General features: G+C 39.7%; 1 protein-coding gene across 12 annotated transcripts in view; it reads left to right on the top strand.

Moving 5' to 3' along the window:
* Positions 1-15,032, top strand: part of CSGALNACT1 (chondroitin sulfate N-acetylgalactosaminyltransferase 1) — a 354,851-nt gene that overhangs the window by 158,450 nt on the left and 181,369 nt on the right. For all 12 annotated transcript variants that reach the window (XM_058720460.1, XM_058720464.1, XM_058720462.1 and 9 more), the window contains one exon: positions 284-377. The gene's annotated coding sequence lies outside the window, so the exon portion shown is untranslated. The remainder of the gene's footprint in view (positions 1-283; positions 378-15,032) is intronic.

Genomic DNA, 15,032 nt, shown 5'->3' with positions numbered 1-15,032 from the left:
TCTACGGAGCTTTCGCCGTTATTTTAAACCTTGCGTGTGTGTGTGTGTGTGTGTGCGCGCGCGTGCGTGTGTGAACAAATATTTTGTATTTTACCCATTAAAATAGGGAGGGGAAAATACCATCCTGCATTTTGGGGCCATACTGGAATGAATTGTATTTTACATCCTAAATAATTTAAATTTCTACCATTTTGTAATATCGCCTACAGCTGAGACATGGAAAATCACAAGGGCTACTACTTCTTATTTTTATTTTATCTGATTTTATTTTTTTATGTTTTAGATTCCTTTCCATTTCAAGAAGAGAAGCCAAGGTATTTTTACCCAGAGGAGGAATGATGTAGTTTCATCCTAACCTTCTTTTCTTATACTTACAGGTAAGTGAGTCTCTTTGTCATAAATTACTTAACAAATGAACTTTGGTATGGTCTGAGTTGTATTCAGTATTCTGGCGGTGTTTGAGATGTGTTAAATTTCATTTTACTGTCAATAGTTTGATTAACAACAAATGATTATTTTAAGATATGAATACTTTTTCAAAGTAATTCAGTTATTTGGCTGCCTTGAATCTTTTTGTTCACTTTGCAAAGCCTGTAATCTACATTTAATGTTACCAACTTCCTTAGAATTTATCTCTTCTCACAGTGGCAAATGACTTAAGCCAATAATGTACTTAGAAGAACTACATAATTCTTCTTAAAAAATATTCACTTGAATGGGAACATTTGTTCTTTTGGGAGTTGTGATAGAGTATTAAGCTTTCTCAAATATTTAGCCTGTAATCAAATGGGCACTGTAATTTTGACCATGCTACAGAATATTTATTTAGACAAAATGGTTTAGGAAATTGAAGAATGATCTTGCTCTCTAACTTATAACACCTCCGGGGTGTTTGGGGAAGTTTGGAGACTAGTACCCTAATGGATTGTATGGTTGGTTTTGGTCTGGGGACAAATGTCAAGGTTGGGAATGTTGTTTAAGTTCTGCTCTTACAACCAGTGATTTTGAGTGTCTCTGCGATAAGATATTTTATTACATTTGACAACACTAAACTTTAAAAAAAGCAAGAACCTTAGGGACATCATTAATGTTGAAATGCAACAGTCTGAAATCTGAAGTGTATACAAACCATTTGTAGTATTCTTTAGAAATGGCTCAATAGCCATAAAAGTAAAAATAGTAAGCTGTGCTTAGCATATACAGATGTTCAAGAAGTTCCACTCACCTTTCCTGTTGATTTAACAAATTTCTGTGGAGGTTTTGTTCAGAATTTGTAACACTGATTGAAATGAAAGAATGGAAGTCAAAGCATTTGATTTGATTTTACATTAATGAACTGCTTTGCACTAAAACAATGGAATATGTGGATTGTAAAAGGGATTGCATCTGAGTTACTAATAATAGAAAAATAAAAACAAGCTTGGCCAGAAGTTAATAATACAAAAATAATCAAAGAATAACTCTTCATAAATTTTTTTCTGTGTACAAAGCCAAGTGGCTCAGAGGCCTAAGTGATTCAGGGCCAATGAGGGATATATGAAATTATTCTTATCTTTGGTCTTGTGATGTTTAATGTTTTTTAAAAAAAGTTTACTTATGTATTATGAGGGAGAGAGAGAGTGAGAGTGCGTGTGAGTGTGTGCGCACAAGTGGGGGAGGGGCAAAGAGAGAGGGAGAGAGAGGATCCCAAGCAAGCCCCACACTCAGCCCAGAGCCTGACACAGGGCTCGATCTCACAAACTGTGAGATCATGACTTGAGCAGAAATCAGGAGTCGACACTTAACTTGACTGAGCCATCCAGGCGCCCCATGATGATTAATGTTTTTGAGGATGACTTGGATGATGTTAGAAGAGAACAGTGTCAGTATCACACCACGTAGACCCTAATTATTAAAATGTTGAGATAGTAGTAGGAAAGAGCCAAAGTAAACTTTACAAAATAGAGAAGCAGTGAAAAGCTGATTAAGGTCTGCTTGGGCAAATGTGAAATTATAGGATGTTTGTGCTGTAGTATGAAGCTATGAGAGCAGCAAGACAGGAAGAATGCTTGGGTGGCCAGAGGGCAGGCTGTAGCCCAAGCTGGGTTTTGGTGGTGGTCACAGTGCTATGGATCCCTGCTCAGAGATGTTGATGTCCAGGAGCTGAGGCTGAAAGCCAGACTTCAGGAACTACTCCTTACAGACTGAGGCCTTTAGAGACTCAGAGACTTGAATGTCCTTTAGCGGTAGACCTTCCCCAGACTTGCAAGAAACAAACATGTAATTTGGGAAAAGAGTGATTGGGTTGTGTTCTCCCTCCGGTCTGCAGACATGCTACACCAGTGCCTGGTGACCATGGAGTCCAAGCAGGGACAGTGGACTGTTTGATTCAGATATTTAACAGCATTAGGCCATAAAAAGTTTGCAGTAAGGATGTCCTGGTGTCGTAACCACATCCTTCACAGAGCTTGTTGCCCCACCATCCCTTCTCAGTCGGTTGTTGCCCACCATGTTTTCACCCCACTCTGTGCCTTGTTGCTGTTTCCTGTCTCTCCCTACCCAGAAGTGTGTCCACATTGCCACACATGCTAATTCCTCTTTTCCTGACAAGGGAAAGGTGTGCTGCTGTCTCCAAGTCACACGCTTACCATCTCCATCTTCTGCTCCTCACCTGCCTGACCTTCCCCCACTCACTGTGAGCGCTGGAAGCTGTGTTGGTCTTCATACTCTTCTTTCTACCTGCAATACTTTCTTTTTTTTAAAAAAATTATTTATTTAGAGAGAAACAGACCAAGTGGAGGAGAGACAGAGAGAGGGAGAGAGAGAGAGAATCCCAGGCAGGCTCTGCACTCTCAGCAAGGAGCCCGATGTAGGGCTTGAACCCATGAACTGCAAGATCATGACCTGAGCTGAACCCAAGAGTTGGACATTCAATGGACTGAGCCAGCCAGGCACCCCTCTGCCTGCAATACTTTTGACCTTGCCACCCACCCCAGGAATGTCTTACCCTTCAGCAGCAATTCCTACAGTGAGCATTCCTGTACAGGCATCACCAGCACTCACAGAAAGCTCCTATGAGGCCCTGAAGAAGGGAGTGGGAGGATGAGTGAGTGAATGGAAAAGTGAATAAAGGGATGTCCTTGTCTTGAGGGTAGCTCCTCTGGCTCCCTAGCCCCTTGCCTGTGCTTCTGCACTGGCGCATGTCATTGCGTTATCGCTACTGTTTGTACCAGGGTCTCTTGGACTCCTCTCTGAGCAGAGCACAGGCCTTTCTGTTCTCATTTGGTGGTCAGTTAGTTCCTTGGGGAGTGTCTGGGGAATAGAAACTCTCTTTGTGTAGACAAATAATGTTGTAGGTCTTTTGCAGTTCTGGGAACCCATGAAATGTGATTACCAGGTAACATAAAATGGTAGCTAATTCAGTCTTTATTGGGAATGAAGTAGGTATTATAAGTAAATACTAGTATAAAATATAATATAGTAACTTGGAACATTGCTCATATTTGAAAAACCAGAGAATTAAGCAGAGAAGTTTGTATTTTGTGAATTTTTGGAAATCTGTTCAACTTTTAAAATATTTCCATTTAATGGAATGAAGTGTGACACAAAGTCAGTAAGCTTTTAAGGAGTGTCAGTTTTTGCTGCTACAATTTTAATTTATACTCCTGAGCCACAATTTGTTTTCAGCAGATGAAGCTTCTCCAGGCAAGCAAGGGCCAGGAGATTCACATTGGCACCAGAATGGGTATCCAGTGATGCATGCCTTCTAGTGGGTTTTCATTTCTTTCTGTTGATTGACACTTAATTAGACCTTGTTTTTTTGTCTTTTCTATTCTCTTTTGGGCTCTGCTTATTGAGATTCCCTTTTCTTTGAGTTAGTTTCTCTCTTCCAAGCCTGTGCTTCAGCCTCTCACAATCCCTGCCTGGTTCTGCCGTCTTCTATCTGCAGAGCCTTCTTCCTCTGTGCCCATCTGACTCCCTTCCTTCTGTACGACTCAGCTCTGGAGAGGGAGTGGTTGGGCCACTGTGCCTCTCTATCACCTTCTTTTTCCCACTGTTTACAACTGCTTACCACTTAGATGTCTGTCCCGTGGCCCTCATGGTCCTCACAGGAGGCAGGGCTCTGCATTTTTAGTGTTTAGCATATGTTTGTTCTTACTCATATTCCCCAACAAATGTTTGGATGAATTTCTGGTATCAAAAACCCTCATCAGAACCTACTAACATCAGGATTTTAATTTGCTGAGTGCTTCATGGTATCTTTCCTTTACCACCTTCTTTCATTTTAACGTTTGTATTTTCTATGCTACCATGGAGATTAGATGGTGAGGGATTTGGAGCCAGGTGTTCTCACTCCAGCACCAGTGCCTACTTAGTTAAATTGTTTAAAATGTAAGTCAGAGAGGTTGGATGCAACCCATGTACCCATTCACAGATAGATGGATAAATAAGATGTGGAATATACGCACACAATGGAATAGCATTCAGCCTTAAAAAGGAAAAAAGTTTGGACACATGCTGCAACATGGGTGAACCGTGAGGACATGATGTGAAGTGAAATAAGCCAGTAACAGAAAAAATAAAAGACAAAATATTATATGACTCAACTTATAAGAGGTATCTGGAGCCTTTAAATTCATAAAGACAAGAAGAGGAATGGTTGTTGCCGGGGGCGGGGGCAAGGGGAGAACATAGTGTTGTCTAATTGGTACAGAGTTTCGATTTTGCAAGATGAAGACTGTTGGGGATTGGTTGAACAACAATGTGAATGTATTAAATACTCCTGAACTGTGTACTTAAATATCATTGGGATTGTAAATATTATACGTATTTTACCAAAATTAAAAATAACAAAAAGTCAAAGACCTTGCTTTTAAAAAAGATAATTAATCATTTAAAAGTAAAAACAAAATTGAAAGGAATTTCTTTGGGGACTTTTCCTTCCTTAAGCTTTATTTTTCATTTGGGCAGATCTTTAAATCACTTTTTATTTAAAAATGTATTCTGTAATAAAAAAAACTGGATTTACATTGATAAGACCTTTGGGATTTACTTTTAGACCTTGTTATTCCTTTTCTTATTTTTGCCTATATTTGCAGTTAAAATCTGATTCAAAATTATCCACTTCCTCACCTGTTTTTCTTCAGTAAAGAGAATAGGATCTAATTGCTCATCCAGAAAAACTTGTATGACATTTAAAAAATTACTTTTATGATTAAGGGAAGAAATATTTGTTCTGTCATGAGCAGAGGGCATGACAGACTCCAGGCTTTGATTTGATTGCTCATAAGGAGCCAGCTACTTCAGTCATTTTTTTTTTCCATCACACTAATGGACCTTTTATGTGGAAAATCATGACTCTAAAACTGTAAATAACACTCTGGTGCTTGAAAGAGCACAATTTCAAAATGTTCAGCTGACACCTAGGAAGCAGTTCTTTTACTTGAAAGTTCTGACCCAGTGTGTAATATCTTTCCTGAAGAATATAAAATGAAACTTGAATCTCGTCAGCCTGTGAACATGTTTGTTGAGATGGGATGGCAAGGATCTGATGGGGCTATGTGTAAAGGTTTGAGGGAAAGGGGGGGATGAAAATTAGAGGTGAAGGTGGGCAAAAGAAAGAATTATAACCTTCTGGAAACGTTTAGCTTGATTGTTACTTAGTTTTTTTAAGTGCTTATTTATTTATTTTGAGAAAGAGTGTGAGAACACGAACAGGGAGAAGGGTAGAGAGAGAAGGAGCGAGAGAATTCCAAACAGGCTCTAGGCTCACTATGGAGCCTGATGCAGGGCTTGATGCCATGACTGTAAGTTTATGACCTGGGCTGAAGTCAAGAGTCAGTCGCCTGACTGAGCGCCCCAAAGATTTTTTAACATTACTGACATGATTCTATGATCAGAGCCACCAGAAAACACTAAATTCATCTCTACTATTAGGAAACCATCTAATCCAAGTTGATACTTTAAATTTTTTTTCTAAAGCTCTTTAAAAATATGTGGTAATTAGAAGTATTAATATTTACACTTAAACCTTTTAATAAAGACTTGCATATTTTCAGCTCAGCAAACATAAGAGACTTACTGCAAGTTAGACTTTAAATACACTTTGTGGTTATGAAGTGTCAGTTTTTGGATTGGAATCCAGTGTCTGGTGAAGGTGTCAGTCCTCTGCAGGAAAAATGAGAAGAGTCAGGTGATGTTTTCAAAGAGCTAATACTCTAAGAGAATAATCTTCAGTTTGAGGCTCTGGTCTTTTTTCTTATGTATTAATATTTAAAATATCTATTCTTTTAGAATGTAATGATAATTAATATTTAAAATTCTATTTCTTGACAAATTAAAATATTGGATATTATTTAGGATTCTTGATTGCAAGAAACAGGAAAGACATATATTGGAAGAATGTCTCAGTATTAATAGAAGAATCAAAATCTCAAATATAAGAAAAGCTTGCAGCCAGGGCTGATTGTATCATTAAATGTGTTTTTCTTTTTAAAGTTTATTTATTCATTTTGCGGGAGAGAGATGGAGAGATAAAGAGCAAGCAGGGGAGGGGCAGAGAGAGGAGAGGAAGAGAATCCTGTGACTCGGGGCTTGAACTCACCAACTGTGAGATCGTGACTTGAGCGGAAATCAAGGGTCAGACGCTTAACTGACTGAGCCACCCAGGTGCCCCTAAATGTGTTTTCTAAGTTTATAGAAAATGTGACTAGCCACCTAATCCTGAGCCTGTGGGATATATGCCAAGGAACAGTCTTGATAGAAGGGGAAAAAAGGATTAAATTAAAATTAAATTAAATGCCATCATATGATTTACAACATTTGACTTTTAGGATATTTTTTTGCAGGCAAGTGAAATATAATACTTACCTATAGTCTTGGAAAATTGTCCTAATTTGAATTCTGACCTAAAGTTGGAACAGAAGCTGTACTTGGGCATGGATTAGCTGGCCGCATGAGGGTCAGGTGTGTTGTTCTTGTGTTATATCATCTTCCCCTGAAGTCGTTGTTGTGGGTTTTGGTCTCAGTGCTATTGTTCGTTTCACTGTAATTTGATACATGACATCTTAACTATTATTTTTAGTACATGGAAAGCCAGATTATGGATATCACTGTGACCTGACCTCTCTCCATCCTTTGACTCTTTGGCCGCTGTCCTTGAAACTCTCGCTTCTCTTGGTTTATATAACGTTAACAATACGTGCTTACAGTTTTCTCCCTCTTTTCTGGTTGTTCCTTCCTAATCTCCTTCCCGTCGCCTATATATTAATGTTCCTTTGCATTCTGTACTCTCTCCTCTTAGTCTGTACCTCTGTGTAGTTTCTTCTGGTCTAGATGGCGAACTTTCATCCATTTATTTCCAGCTGGTTATTTCCAAACCAAAGCTGGTTATTTCCAGCTTTGTTCCCCTGGCTCACACTATTCTTCTGTGCCGCAGACTCCTTGCCATTCCTACTGCATACCCCACCAGGGCCCTCTACTCCTTGTCCCCAGTTGAGCTGATTAAGTTAGAGCCAGGTGGTGAGGATCCTGTTTCCTGCCTCTCCCCAACTAGGTTGCTACCCTAAACAAGTCAACACTTTTCTAACTTGGACCCATTGTAAACAAACATAAGTAGTAAATAACTACCAAGTTGTGGATGAAAATGAGACTGTGCACACATCACTGAATTTCTTGTAATAAAGTTGCCAGATGAATTCCCATTCTCAGCAGTATTGCAAACTGGTATGTACCTCCTTCCAAATAGATGATGCTGCAGAACCCCTCTATTCTATTGTTCTAGGAGCCAGTGGCAAGGGCATGAATACCTCTACATTGAAAGAGAGATCCTTAGAAGGGAAGTCCTGTCCAAACTTGGATCAGATAATGCCACCATTATCAAGGGGCATGGCTTTCTTCTCTGTGTTGTCCCTCTCGAGAGGCAAAATTTTAAACTCTCAACACAAGCAGTAGACTTCCAGCTATGATTTGTTTCATACTCGTACTTCATATGTGACTAGCATTTCAAATACGCAACAACAAAAAGCCATAGGCAGGGTACTCAGCTGGTGATAACAAAGATATTAATATAATACTATCTTTAATATATAGTAGTCAGTGAGAACTTATCACAGACATTATTATTATGTCTATAGATTATTATTTGATCCTGAGTAATGTGAAAATAAGGTTCATCTAAGCAAACTTAAAAAAAATCCAGTAACTCATGTCCTTCCAGAATATTACCTAAGTACAAATACTACCCATACACATTGCCATTTCTTATAGTATGCCAGTGCACTCAGAAAATTTGCTAAGTGTCTTCTATGCACTAGGCAGGATTCTAGGAGTTGGAAATACAGAAGTGAACAAGAGATAAGAACCCCTGCCCTCATGAAGTTTTTCCTCTGGATCTAGGAGTCTGAACATTTAGCAAGATAACTGGTTTTTGACATTTCCATTTTATTCCAAGGTTTATTTACTATTATAAATCCCATCTCCTTTTGATCACAAAGTCTTGGATTGTTAGAGCTGAAAGAAATGACTTAACTGCTCTATGCATGGCATGAATTCTGGGCAGGTGGGCAGGGGTCCTAAATTGTAGTTGTACTTGACCATATGACCTTGAATGATTTCTTTACATCTCTGAGTCTCAATTTCCTCACCTGTTAAACAAGGACTGGATTTAAATCTTATTCAAGAATGGTAGTTGATGGGTGTTTGGAATGTTTGAGAAGGCATTTTGGTTGACACAGTGACTGAGGTGGGCCCAGGAATGCTAAGTAACTTTCATGTCACAGACAAGCCTAGCCCAGGCCACAGAGCTTATGAGACCTGAGATGGGAGCAGTACCAGCAGTCTTTTCAGGACCCCATGACATTGCATTCTTTTCAGGATTGTCTAGGGAGAAGTGATCCCTGATTTCTGTTCATTTGGAATAGGCTGGTTTAAGGCAGTGGACGTGCCTTTGAGGGGAAAGCTGTCTGCCAAGATCCTCTACTCTGAAGTCCTCAGACTGCGTAGAACAGGGAGCTTCTAGTTCTCATTCTAAAGCTAAGTAGATTTTCAAAATATCCCCTGATTTTTATCAGGAAAGTCTTTTTAGAGTTGAAGCTCAAATACATAAAATTATGTCAATTAGAGTTAATTTCTACTAGAATCTAGTTAATTTGTGTAGCTATTGTTATCTTGTTATGCAAAGATACAAACATTATTACAACCCTGATTTTGAGGAGATTTATGGCATCCAAAGCCCAAAGTGAATAATGCCAAAATACTTTACAAGCAAATCATTAATCCATAGAAAATAAGCAGCTTGTGGAGAGAATAGTATGTGAACCAAACCAAAAAGGTTACATAAGGAAATCTTATCAAATAAACAGTGTAGTTAAATAGCTCTTCTTTTATTCACTGGTAAGCTGGTGTAGTGTAATACTGTCCAAGAGGTAAAAATCAGGCCTCTCGAGCTGAGAAGTATCATAAATGAAAGAAGGAATTTTCATCTTTTGCCAATTAGGTTGAAATGGCATCTCTGCCTACTTTCTGTGTCTGGTGAAATTATAATCTTTCTCCTTATGGTTATTGGGCCCTTACCTTGCCCTTATGGCATATATTTGGTTGGCCAAATGCTAGAGAAGGATTATGAAACATCTTACAAAGAATCTTTTACCTTTACATTGTTTCCCAAACTGTGTATCAAGGTACTCCAGGGCACCAAAGGGAATCCACAGTTGTGCTTTGGAATTTTTTACATTTTCAAGGCTGCTAGACATCTCTTGGCCGTCATGCAAACTGCTAGCTCCAGGTAGTTCATACTTTCAACATTAGATTGAGCTATGCTCCTTTTGATGATATCACATCTTTGGGAAACTGCATTTTCAGCAGTTACTCTGATAAGGAGCAATTGCTACACAAAATGGGGTGGTGGTGCCTAATCTGATCCCCAGTTTGCAAAACAGTGCAGTGTCCAAGAGATGCACACCTCCCATTGTTAAGTAATGTGGTTAAGAATGCTATAAAACTGTTATTTTTCTTTCAATGTATCATATTCTTAAACAGTTACTAAGTTATTAGGATATAAATACTCATAAACTAGTGGACCTGATTAGTGAAAAAAAAAACCTGGGGCGCCTGGGTGGCGCAGTCGGTTAAGCGTCCGACTTCAGCCAGGTCACGATCTCGCGGTCCGTGAGTTCAAGCCCCGCGTCGGGCTCTGGGCCGATGGCTCGGAGCCTGGAGCCTGTTTCCGATTCTGTGTCTCCCTCTCTCTCTGCCCCTCCCCCGTTCATGCTCTGTCTCTCTCTGTCCCAAAAATAAATAAAAAACGTTGAAAAAAAAATTAAAAAAAAAAAAAACCTGTTAGCCATTTCTTTTAAGTCAAGGGGTGTTAGAAAAATTAATGAGACATGAATGGCACCCTGAACTGAGAAAGTTAAACCTTGGACCTAAACACCTTGGTGAATCTCCAAATAGGGCAGAAGACAAGAAAGTTTCTTTATCAAAGAGCAGGTATCTGGAAAAAAAGATCCGCTCCCTGGGCCACCTCTTTGAGCAGTCACAGGGGCGGCCACAGCTGCTGGGTCCTGATAAAAGGGCCAGGACTGCCAGATGGTCCACTCCCCACTTGGTGTGGCCACTGCCGTCTCCGTTTCTGGAGAGTTCAAATAGGGAGGGAAGAATGACTGATATGCATAGTGAACACAGCCTAAAGCTAAAGATATATTATCATATTGTCTGAATTTTTTTTTTTTAATTAGGAACTTAGGAATGTGGGCTCTTCTGAATAATTCACCCTACTACAGAATATAATAAGCATTTTATATAAAATCAGTGACAGTTCCTACAGTTCCGTTTCAGGCCTTAAATTCATCAGTCTATCCAATTGAGGCTGACCATAATATAAAGATCAGAAGGGAGCCTCGGCATGAGCCAGACATCTTGACTGTAAAAAAATCTAAGAATGTTAATTTTATTAGGGGCAAATACTTGACTGACAGGTATCAAAACACAGGGATAAAAGTTGGAAGTGTTCAGAGTAGCATCCTAGGTGGAGAAAAGAAGGGAAATAGGAACTTCATCACCTGGTTCTAAACTAATCTCTGGGCAGAGACAGTTTTCAATGGTTACTCTTCCTTATACTCCAGCCCTGAGGGCAGGAACACAAACAACCTTTGAAAGGAATATTTTTGTCAGACTGTCATTTTAGGAAACCTCTAGAGACAGTTAATGGAGGACAATTACATTAGACCAGCACTTCCCAAAGTGTTAGTTACCCAGATTACTAGTGCTGTGGGATGCTTTTCAAAAGGAAAGTTTTTGGTGACCAGATAAGCTTGGAAAATGTACTCCTTTCTCGTAGGGTACAATGCACTGTGGCCTATTAGAGATTCTGGGAGTTCTAAAGTAAAGTAATGTTTAATATGACTTCCTGATTCCTGGCTTTCTTTTCCACAGAACCCTTTTCCAGCATGACATTTCTTAACCTTTTTAAGAATAGTGTCCCACTAACCAGCCTTTGAGAGGCACTGCCCATGGATGAAAACCTGATTCCAAGTAGATTTGCATCTCACTAACTGTCACAAACTAAGCCAGCATTTCCCAGTCTTCGATCTGGGGCTGAAAAGAAATACAGATGCCCCAGCCCATCACTGGAGTTTCTGATTCTGTGTGTCAGGGCTGCTGCCAGTTATCTGCATTTCTGAGAAGCTCTGCAGGTGGTCTTGGATTTTCTAGAGGTTGAGAGTCTCTCTACTTGGAAGAACTTTCTAAGTTCCAATTATTTTCACTAAAGCTGCAGTAGGTGTCTCCACAAGACTTTTTGATGTTGGGCATGTTTCCTAAAGGGAATTGATTTTCATGTTGAAAGAAAACCGATGTGCTGCTGTGGCTCGGAGTTTCTCAGCCTCTGGGCCTCTCCCTGCTGTCCTGTGTCTGGGCGCTGGTGCTGCTTTGCTCCTGGAGGCCACTGGGGAGGGGGGGTTGGGAAGTGGTAAAGAACAGGACCATTGAGGGTCTGTTCCTGAGCTCCTCAAGCAAGGTGCTGTTCAGACTGGAGCTCTGCTTTGTCGATAAGCTGATAATTTGGTAATGTAGAGGTTGATCTTATGTTCTCTTGGAGAGAGGTTCTTTGTTACGGATCTTCTCATCTTACATCTCATGGCCTAGCATTCTCTAGAATCTCCGTTCCTCCCTGTGATACCACCAGAAGCAAGGCAGGAAATAGCTTAGTAAGACTAGTGGGTTTTTATGGTAACCAGTCAGGGAATTAATACAGGGATAGTGAAGTGGTATTGTGTAGCCACAGGCTTCTTTGGTGGATTTTTCCACTAAAGAGAACGAAAGGGCCCAGGTGAGAACATAGGGTGCTGGTACCAAGTCAGAATCTACTGGATCTACCTACTCTGAAGGTGGTTTGGGAAAAGCCCCATAACTGCATGTTTAATCAGAAGAAGGATAATCAAGCTTCTCACATGGTACATGAGGTGCTTTCATGAGGTCCCTTTGTGCTTTACCTTCTTCAGTCACATGTGGTCTTTAGCCTTGCCACAGAAATTATGTCAGTAGTTACTGGAGAGTGTAAACTCACATGGAAAGCAGCCCTCTTCCTGCTAACTTAGAGCTCTTACCAGTGTGTGTTCTCTCTTTGTAGTGGTCTGGAGTGATTCCCTGAAGGATAGGCCAGAAGGAACGCACACCAGGTTCTGCAGTATTCCAAGCACTATGTAGTCTATTTTACATATATAATTCCCTCATCATTCCTTCCAACAGCCTTTGAAAGTACTTCTTATTAATTCTTTAAATAAAGTTGAGACACAGAGGCTCAGAGAGATTAAATAAGTTGTCTGAGGGTACACAGCTAGGGAATGTGGGGGGCTAGAATCCAGATCTATTGATTCCAAAGTCCACTTTGATGTCCCCCCAGCCCCAGCCCACTGTCCATTGGCCGTGGTGCCACTTGCTTCTGGCACTTGCTTCTGAATATCTTCTGGTCTAATCTGACCAGAAGATTAGCCATGGTCTAATCTGGCTATATCCCACTTGCTTCTGAATATCTTCTTTGCATTGAACTCGATAACAAGCTCTTAAAAAAGAAAACAGAGATGACTTAGAACGCTTTATTCCTAGCTATGTATTGCCACAGCCATGGAACTGAGAATGTCACCAGTCATTCTGGGACACACTGTGACAGAAAGGAATATGGTAGCAGAAGATTCATTCATTTTTCTCTGAGTGTAGTTAGGTTATACTTCTTTTGATTTTATAAATAGTTGGTTTTGAATAAGCAGTTAATAGTGTTCACTGGCAGTGTGTTTTATGTCCAAAATTTAGTGGCATTAGCTAGAATTTTATAATGGCATAAATTTCCTGGAGGAAATAGAATATCACCATGGGATATATAGCTAACATTAGTAAAATAAATATTAATCCAAGGTTAACTGTTAGTCTAAACTTTTTCTTAATTCAAAATCCAAGCTAAGCCTTACTTTGTCAAAAAGCTTTATTTCAGCTCAGCTTGAAATTCTAATGTGAAAATCACCATAGACTTACAAAAATCCAGCACAAATAATATTAACTGTCTTCATAACTTAATTACAGAATACCCAATACCATTGCCCAGGAGGCACATGACCATAGGCTTCCAGGTTTAGAGATCACACATTTCTCAAATGTTAGCTTTGGATGGTGATCATTTAATTTGACTCTCACGTTCCACAGATGAAAAAAAGTACTGTGGTGAGTGATCTTTTCAAAAGTCATAAAGCTGGTGGATGGCACACAGGGCTTCTTATTTTGTTACCAGAGATAGTATTGCCCCTCACTGGAAAGTTTTTAAGAAACACTTTAGCCAGACCTATTAATGTAGCAGACTATTAGGCTTGGCCCAGTTTGTGTTTCTTATGGGTCATTTAATCATAACTAAGCAATATAAACATACCCCAAAAGCTGTGGGCCGCAGAGAGTGACAATTGTCAGTGTTGGGCCTCGTTGGTTTGAGTTCTCTCAAATCCAGAGTAAGAGCAGGTGGCCAACAGAATTTGGAAGGCTTTGAAATTTTATTTCAGTCGCTCAGTTACCGCAGAGCAATCATTGGTTCTTTGTTGGCAGTTTCAAACCGAATGTGGAGGGTGTGTGGCTTGTGTAGTACAAGGTAGCAGGAAGGTGACTGGAGAGTTGAAATAAGCTGAAACCGAATGCCTGCGAGTGAACATCATCCCAAGCAAGCCCTATAATCAAAGTAATTGGATGTATAGTGATTGATAATTTTAGTGAAAGCTGAATGCAGTTCTCTGCTATTATGTTGTTCTGAATCACACTTGCTTATTATTATCAGAAAGGACTGAGGCATTTGGTAGCTTGACTAGTTTTGGGAAAAGGTCACTTAGACTGAAATCAAATCATCTTACTTTTATTTTAATGTCAGAGGCTGGTGTGATACTGTATATACTTCATGGTTTTGCATTGGGTTCAGTGTAGCTCAGAATTTTTTCTCCGAAGTATGTGTGTTTTTGTCCATGTCTTCTGGCCATGGTCTAATCTGGCTATATTGATCTACCCTGATCACTAGGACTTCCAGCTGAGAAATCTTTTGAGGCATCTCAACAGCAGTAACTGTTAGAATGGCTGCCCTTCTCTAGAGTGAACTTAGTAGTTTAGACTCTTCCTACTACAAAAGATAGGAACTCAGTTCATACCGGCTCAAGCAAAAAAGGGTACAGGGGCAGCTGGCTTCTGGGATTCCTTGATCCAGGAATTAGAATTAGATCTTTTGGCTCTGTTCTTTGTGTTGCCTTCATTTTTAGGTAGTGAGGAAAGGCTATAGTATCTCTGGATTTAAGCCTAGCTGAAGAGTGAGCATGATTCTCCATCCCTTTTTTTCTGTCTCATTGTATCTAGTGTTTGGTCATTATAATAATAATTTGATATCTATATCTATATCTATCTATATACATATATATAATTTTTTAAAGTTTATTTATTTTGAGAGAGAGAGAGAGAGAGAGAGAGAGAGAGCGAGCATGTGGGGGAAGGGCAAAGAGAAAGAGGGAGAGAGAATCCCAAGCAGGCTCCATGCT

Source organism: Neofelis nebulosa, chromosome 3 (assembly GCF_028018385.1).
Source record: "Neofelis nebulosa isolate mNeoNeb1 chromosome 3, mNeoNeb1.pri, whole genome shotgun sequence".
Lineage (NCBI taxonomy): Eukaryota > Metazoa > Chordata > Mammalia > Carnivora > Felidae > Neofelis > Neofelis nebulosa.
The sequence above is the reverse complement of the archived record's forward strand: the minus strand, read 5'-3'. Positions and strand labels throughout refer to the sequence as shown.